The 8,789-nt window shown below is 34.4% G+C and overlaps 1 pseudogene; it reads right to left on the bottom strand.

Annotated features, from left to right (window-relative positions):
• Positions 1–423: 423 nt before the first annotated feature.
• Positions 424–545, bottom strand: LOC129772077 (U4 spliceosomal RNA; annotated as a pseudogene).
• Between the last annotated feature and the right edge of the window lie 8,244 nt (positions 546–8,789).

The following is an 8,789-nucleotide window of genomic DNA, read 5'->3' as shown; positions in this document are numbered from 1 at the left end:
TACGTGAACTATGAAAAATAATTACAATCAATAATTACGAAAACAAAATCCACTTTTTTTCCAAGTGTGATATTTTTCGAACAAGACTAGCTTATTGGCTTTAATTTGATATGTCGATCTGAATCGGTTCAGTAGTTCAGAAGCTATGATTTGTTTCTGTTGGAAAAAAGGATAAAAATTTATTTTTCGAACCATCGGTTATTTTTGAAAAATCATAACTCAAGAACAAAAAAATAACGTCTCTCTGATTTTTGGATAAGTTATATAAAAAAATTCTCAGCATTCAATAAAAAAATATATTAAAAAATTGCACCCTTGGTCCTGAGACCATGTAAACTATAAAAAACAATCACACTCAATAATTACAATATCAAAATCCAATTTTTTCCAAGTACAGTCAACTCTCCCTAACTCGATGTTCTGTATCACGATATTTTCCCTAACTCGATGGATTTCATGGCATCTTTGATTGATTTTTTTTCAACTAGCAATAATCGCACCTCGGATGTACCTCATTGGTTACGATATCGCCACTGCGCAAAGCTTTGATTGATTTAACAAGCATTCTTCTCCCCATAACTCGATGGTCCCTTCGATATCGAGTTAGGGAGAGTTGACTGTATATATTTTTTTTAAATACTAGCTAATTGACTTTGATTAAAAAGTTAAAAGTTGTAGTAGTTCAAAAGTTAGGAATTTTTGGAAAAAAACATTTTTAGAAAAAAGGGGAAATAGTCGATCTTTCTGACTACTCTAAAATTGAAATGAGCACCCTAATAAAAAAAATAAGAAAAAAATACTAATCTAATATTTTGCGGTACGGAACGAAAGCACTTTTCACGAAAATCTGAGAACTACTATATCGGTTTGGCATGGAATAGCTGTATAATCAAAAATGAATCGCCTAAAGTTTTGGGAAGCGCAGAACTCACGGAAAGAATTGTCCGATTTGAGAAATCTTTTTTTTATATTTTCTGTATCGAACATGTATTCCATGCAACGGAGGAACATGCTATGGAGCAATTCCAGGCCAAATCAGCCAAAAAACAGCAAATTTTGACCCGACCTTCTCCGGTTCTTCTTAAACTTGGTACTTATTATGAAAGCTTTCATCCTATTCGTAAATGACGTGTCACTAGTGCTAACTAACCTCAACATTCTAATATATGCTGATGATATGAAATTGTACATGGAAGTAACCAAATGTAGTGACCTTGAGATTTTCCAACAAGAGATAGATGTTTTCTTCGAATGGTGCTTGAGAAGTATTTTAGATGTCAATGTGAAAAAATGTAATATCATATCGTATACTCGGAAACATGGAACTTATGACTTCATATGTTCTCTAGGATTTGAAAATGTAGATAGATGCGTCAAAATTAGAGATTTAGATATAATTCTTGATTCGAAACAAACTTTTGGCGAACATTACAATACGATGATCAATAAAACAAATAGTATCCTCGGTTTCATAAAAAAGATTTAGTTACAATTTCAGGGATCCATACACAATAAAAACATTGTTTATCAGATCTATTTTAGAATATTGCAGTGTTGTATGGGCACCCTATCAAGAACTGCAACCCAATCGAATAGAATCAGTACAAAAACAATTTTTATTATTTGCCTTGAGAAAGTTAGCCTGGACATCTCCCCTTCCTCCATATGAAGCTCGTTGTATGTTAAAAAATATTGAAACACTTCTGAAACGACGAGAAAACACAGCACTTTCATGTTTAATTGACTTAATTGACACCGGATAAGTTCTGAAAACTAAATATAAAATATGAAATATGTTCAAACCTACTTCATTTCGAACTTTATATGCTACTAGCTAACCCGGCATACTTCGTCCCGCCCATTTACTTGATTAATTCTCGAGTAATGCAGAAATTTGTGTTTTATTTGTATGGCAGCCACCCCTAAGAGAGGGGGGAGGGGTATCTAACCACCATAGAAACATTCATTGCACCCTAAAGTTTCCATATGCCTAATTTGGTTTAATTTGCTTGATTAATTCTCGGGTAATGCAAAAATTTGTGTTTCATTTGTACGGCAGCCCCCTCTAAGAGAGGGGGAAGGAGTATCTTAACACCATAGAAACATTTATTGCATCCTAAAACCTCCACATGCCAAATTTGGTTCCATTTGCTTGATTAGTTCTCGAGTAATGCAGAAATTTGTGTTTCATTTGTATGGCAGCCCCCCCTTTGAGTGGGGGAAGGACTGTCTAACCATCATAGAAACATTTATTGCACCCTAAAACTTTCACATGCCAACTTTGGTTTCGTTTGCTTGGTTAATTTCAATGCAGAAATTTGTGTTTCATTTGTATGGCAGCCCCCCCTAGAGAGGGGGGAGGGGTCTCAAAATATCACGAAAATCTTCCCCGGCCCCAAAAACCCCTACATACCAATTTTCATGTCGATCGGTTCAGTAGTTTCCGAGTCTATAAGAATCAGACAGACAGACAGACATCACTCCATTTGCATATATATAGATAGATAGATGAATGGCCCACTTAATAGAATGATGAACTTACAATAAGTACAGTAATGTAATGATGTGACAATGACAATGAAATTATTGAACAAGTCATTGACTGAAAGATCATTGTATTCATGAACTATAGTTTTGTCATATATGTTTGCTGCGTTGCATTCCGTCATTCATTATTAATACAAAATACATGATACCTTCTTCTTCTTCTTATATGGCACTAACGTTCCTAGAGGAACTCCGCCGTCTCAACGTAGCATTACTTGCGTCATTTTCATTAGTACTTAGTTGAGATTTCTATGCCAAATAACACTCCTTGAATGCATTCTGAGTGGCAAGCTCTAGAATACGCGTGACCACAGTGCAAGTCAGAGGAAATTTCTTTGAAGAAAAATTTCCCCCACCAGAACGGGAATCGAACCCGAACCCCTGGCATGTTAGGTTTGACGCTAACCACTCGGCCACGGGAGCACATACATGATACCTCTAATAATTAAATATCATGTAGTTTTCATAAATATAGTTATAAACTAGTCATTAAGTATATTGTAATTGAGATGTTATGAGAATTTATGAAATTTCAATACTTTGTGAAATTTTAGCTTTACAAGAAAAGTAACGCAATAAATCGATTCCACACGCAATTTTGCATGAAAAATCATACAAAGTTTATTGTTGACCATTTTCGATATACACTCGACAAAAAAATTAGAGGATCAGAAAATTTTAAGTGATTTTTGACATGCTGTAACTTAGTGAAAAATCAACGCATATTGATGGGAGGTACATCATTTTGAAGTAAAAACTTTCAGGTGTCAGATTATTTTACGTTCATATTTTTAAATTGGTATAGTGGGCAACAATATCGGGAAGACATAAAAAATCGATTATTCTCTTTTTTTTAAAGATTTTCTGGACTTACACAATATTTTTCTAACCAAATCAACAAAAAAAACAATTAACCTTATCAACCAGCTTTCATTTGATTCCTAGAACGTTCCTGTAGGACCTTCCAATACAGAGATAATTCAGTTTGAATGGAAAATTATCCCTTCTTCGTCTTTGATAATGAATAATTCAATAAACAACTATCGCACCGCAAATCGAGAGGCAGTTTTAAAAGCTCCATTAAATTCTACACAAGGATATAGTATTTGTGTGAATTGTAATGATGTATCTTCATTTAAAAAAATCTTCAAGTTAAATTGAATACAAAAAAATTATAGAGATGGATTTTGAGCCGTGGGTGTCAACTGATAGATGTAAAATTGAATTGAATAAACTGTCTTCAGAAGAATTTTGCTCGTTTTGTGAAGATAAATAAATTGATGCATCACGATTAAAATTGAACAAGCAAGATTTTCGAAAACAAGAAAACAATGTTTGGCAGACCTCCGTTTAATATGGGATTTTTCCGAAAACTATACGTCCGCTATCATTGGAATAATTCCCAGTGCACAATACACACGTTTGTAGTTTATTGCAATGTTAATGGTACACTACAAAACTTGAGCTTCATTGTCATTTCGGAGGTTTTGAAACATGATGCTGTTGCAGTACAGATGTTTATATCGAAATTATTGGGGCATTTGAAATCGACTATATCTATAGAAGTTTAGAAGTTGAATGGCATTTTTTTGCAACTTCACATGGCGGAACTTTCAAACGAATGGCAAGAAGAGCTAGCATTCGCTAGCATGCTAGCATGAGCATTCGCTGAAAAATTCAAAAGAACTTTATGATTGGGTCAATGATTGTAAGCAGAAAACTAAAAAATCATTCTGTTATGTTTCTAAAGATGACTATAGGTTAGCTGAAGAGAAATTTGAACAGATTTCTAAGAAAACGAAATCAATTCCTGGTATTCATAAATATCATTCATTTATACCTATTTCTGGTGATAAGCTAGCAGCTAAGATATATTCTAATTCTAAAGAAGAACCTGAAATATTTCCTGTATATAAATAGTCATAGTTGAAATAAATAAAAGTCGAAACATATTATTCTATAAAAAGCAAATCTTCACAAATATAAATGGTATGTGAAAGAAATTTCGATGGATTCGATGGTCCCAGAACTATTTTTTGAAAGAAAGATCGATGATTTCGGTTACGTCCTTTTCAAAAATCAGTCGTAATTTGAATTGGTCATACGAAAATTGTCTTTTTGAGAAGCTTCCATCATAAGTACCAAGATTAAAAAATCTAGGGATTGTATCCGAGATACGGCCGCCTAGGACGTAGGACAACGCAATTTTTTTTTGAAATTGAATATTTTTGAAATTTTTTTGAGCCGATGCGCACGAGAGCAATTACGAAAGGCAACTAAAAGTATTGAAGGTGTGCTATTCACATGTACAGGAAATGAACATAAAACACAACACGAGCAGAATAAGCGACCTTTGTTGTTTCGGACACAGAAATATTATGAGAATCTTCCTCAGAGGAGATGCAATACTTATACGCTAGCGACAACTTACTTACAATCCCCTTTCGTTGTTTCTATTCTAGCGACTGCATAAGTTGCTCGTTACAGCTCTGTTCGGGAAAACACACAAATGGATAGAACAAATGTATGGGGAAATGGGAATGCTTCCAATTTTCATCAATTTAAACCATATACAGATTATGGGATTGTAATGTATAGCACCTCAAAATCTTAGAAAATTTCCGATTCGATTGGTATGCAAAATGTTAAAATCCGTTCGTAGCAATAATAGTTACTAACGTTAACTTTATTTCATAAAGTCGTGACCTGTTTTCTGATTGGGAACCCTTAATATAAGACGTAGTCCTACGTCAAAAAATCGAAGAAGATCGAGTCAGTGGCCGGCTGATTTGGTGTGGAATTGCTCTATTATGAGTTATATACTATTATGAGTTCCTAACTCGAGAGCCGTGAATGTCTAATATCGCCAATTTGACTAACTCCATCGAAATAAAAAGGATCACGATTGAATTCATTTGAACCCGTTGAACCAGAAAATTGATGTTTGACTTGGGGAAAATAATTACAGGACTTGCGGTTGATTTCATCAGCGATTAAACTATCCGTTGTTCGACCAATTCCAGGTGCTTCAAGATCTCTCCAAAATTATTTCGGCGAAATTTCCAGATAAGACGTGTAGCAAAATAATCATGTTTGGCTGTGCATATTAGCATTTTAATTTAATTACGATTTCTTTTGAATGCCAGATGATCTTTCAAGTCGTTACTGTTTTACTATTTTTCGTATAATAATTTACGAGCTCTGCCCATGATTGAATTAAAGTAAGATTTGTGCTTTTTATCACAATGAAAAGAACGGATTGGAACAAAGCTATCAAGATAAGAAGTAAAACCACATTCAAGAATCTACTAAAAAGGGCAAGTGCTGAAAAAAAAGCTCCTGGTTAGTCGTAATTTTAGAGCTATTACGAGAAGCACTCCGACTTGCGTTTGTGCGGGAAGATATTCGTTGTTACCCTAATACAAACTTTTCACTGGCCTGATCGAGGCATTTCGACGGTTCATTTCCACAAATTATTTACCTTCCTATAATTTGCATCATTCTTAATGCCACGAAAAAGTTTTGAAAATGTTTCTTTTTACGTTTAAGAAGCAAAGAAATAATTTTATCATTTCCGTTTTGCAGACCATAAGAGTGTACCTCAAGCAGCATAAACATGAAATAAAATGTTTACAGCGATTTGTTTTCCTATGTTTATGTCAGCTACATGAGTGCAAATAAACTTTAACTTTTTAAGCTAACAAACTAACAAACAATTTTACATCTTCCCTATTTAGTAGCATTTAGTAGCGAAGACGCCTCACGTTTTCAGGTTCAAGTAGATTGTCTTATAGAGCGTTAGCTTGAACTTTAAAAGGCTTGGTAAACCATTTGTAGTAGCACTTTATGATTGACTCATGACTTGGCAATATAAATCCATTACCACATACAAGCTTCATTTTGAACAGCCTGTAACGACCATGACCTCATACATTCCTTCCACAGTGATCTGGCCAACCCACTATCCCGAGATGTTATATGAGGAATCTTTTTCCATGTTTGAATCTAACCGAAACAGCCACTCAAATCCCAAACAATTTCTTTGCTTCATCTTGCCTCGGGGCAACTAGTTTTCGGGCATTCACACTTCTTATTCATATCAGTTATCTCCTCTTTTTGCTACGCGTGCTCGCAAAGATCACTTGTAGCGAATACCCGCCCGACGAGCTATCACCGGTACCGGTCTGGACTCGTCCTGATCGGTGGACTTTACGCGCATGTCCTTGAACTTTTCCTTTTGAGTCGTTCTCCCGCTCTTATTAAAGTCACATTACTTGTGGCTATCGATGTGCGGTCCACTCGGAAGGGGCAGGACAAACCATCCCGTTAGGGTGCGACCGCTTCTCGATCATTTTATTTCCATTGAGCTGTGAGTATTGTCCGATATTTCTATTATTCCATCGTCATTCCGATGATCAGAGTTTGTTTGAATTCGTTTGACAGCGAGAATTTTTGACTGTCGAAATTAGAAACAGCGCATTGTGACAGGAGTTGAACGAGTGAATTGCGGGTTTCTATTGTATGAATCAAGCACTCAACTGACGTTAATTTGACGTGACTGAAATGCGAGCGACATAAACTCACGACTGACTGATTCAAATTCGAGATGAATCAAACTCTTGGCTAACTTTACCCATTGAATCATACAGGTATACGTTTCAACTTCAGAATTTCAACCTATCCCAGTGAAGTCATTGCTCGGTCTCATTGTGTGAACAAGTTCAAATCCTTTGAGGAGCTGCATGGAAGCACATTATGTTTGTTATGTGGTATTTTGTACTAACGATGACATTGAATAAGTTTTGTGCAGTCGCATGACGTTCATTATGCTATGGAGTTAGACATTTAGAATAGCGTGTGTCAGTTATTTTATTCTGTTCCGTATTGAAATTAATACAAAAATTTGGAGTTGGATGAAGGTGTCTAGTTTAGTCCGCAAAAAAGTTCAGAAACTCTAATTGCTTGGGATAATTATACTTTGGAGTTTATAACGGTTTGAATGGTGATAGGAGAGAGAGAGAGATTGAACAGGAAATGTAAAACGAACTGGAAACAATTATTTCACTCTTCAAGATTACAGCTCACACTATATAACTTGAACAGCTTCTACAGTTCATATAGTGAGCTCTAGTTCAACCAGTTGGATAAATTATATAGAATGGTTATGAATTATGGAAGATTTATTAAGATAGCCCAGACTGTCATAGTTATTCATATGGTTGAATTGTTATTAGCATAGCAACTGATATCTCAATATGCGTTTCATATTACCGTGAATCCACCCTCAATAGTACAATGTTGCGATTCTAAAGCTACTTGTCACAGTTCAAGTTGTATATTTCTGATTTAGCATATGAATGTTGTCATTATATTGCCTCTCTAATGGTCAGTGGCGTCGAGTGGAGCTTTCGCACCCGGGGCGGAAGTGTCTAGTTGCACCCCTCTCTCTTTGCTATCTGTATATGGTGTATGCCGAATGGTGAAATATTTGTTAATGTAGGGGTATTTCTGCACCCCTAAAATCGTTCACCCAGGGGCGGTTCGCCGCTTCCGCCCCCCTCCCCCCACTCTATTTTTTGGTAAATGATATATTTTTCGCTATACCGTAATGCTTCGTGATCTGGACAGCTTTATTCGTGTTGTTAAAAATAAGGTGACAAAAATTTTCGATGAAATAAGACATCGAACTCTCTAACTTTCTAAAACTGTGGAGGTAAACATAGTTCGACAATGTTGTAATCCCAGTTATTCAAGACATTTTTGTAGAACAAAGTTTTTTTTTGCATCTATTGAAATAACCTATAGAGTAGTGCGGGGCAAAGGTGCGCACCTAACTGTTGTCGTCCAAAAACTCTTGAAATAAAAGCAAATAGAATTCAGCTTGCTTACCAAATTGTAACTATATATATATATATATATATATGTATATATATATATATATATATATATATATATATATATATATATATATATATATATATATATATATATATGTATATATATATATATATATATATATATATATATATATATATATATATATATATATATATATATATATATATATATATATATATATATATATATATATATATATATATATATATATATATATATATATATATATAGTTACAATTTGGTAAGCAAGCTGAATTCTATTTGCTTTTATTTCAAGATATTATATATATTACCTTCGAAACGTAGTACAAGAATTTCTCGAGTTTTTTTTGTAGTTAGACAAA

The sequence above is a fragment of the Toxorhynchites rutilus genome, chromosome 2 (assembly GCF_029784135.1).
Source record: "Toxorhynchites rutilus septentrionalis strain SRP chromosome 2, ASM2978413v1, whole genome shotgun sequence".
NCBI lineage: Eukaryota > Metazoa > Arthropoda > Insecta > Diptera > Culicidae > Toxorhynchites > Toxorhynchites rutilus.
This window is presented reverse-complemented; position numbering and strand designations above follow the sequence as displayed.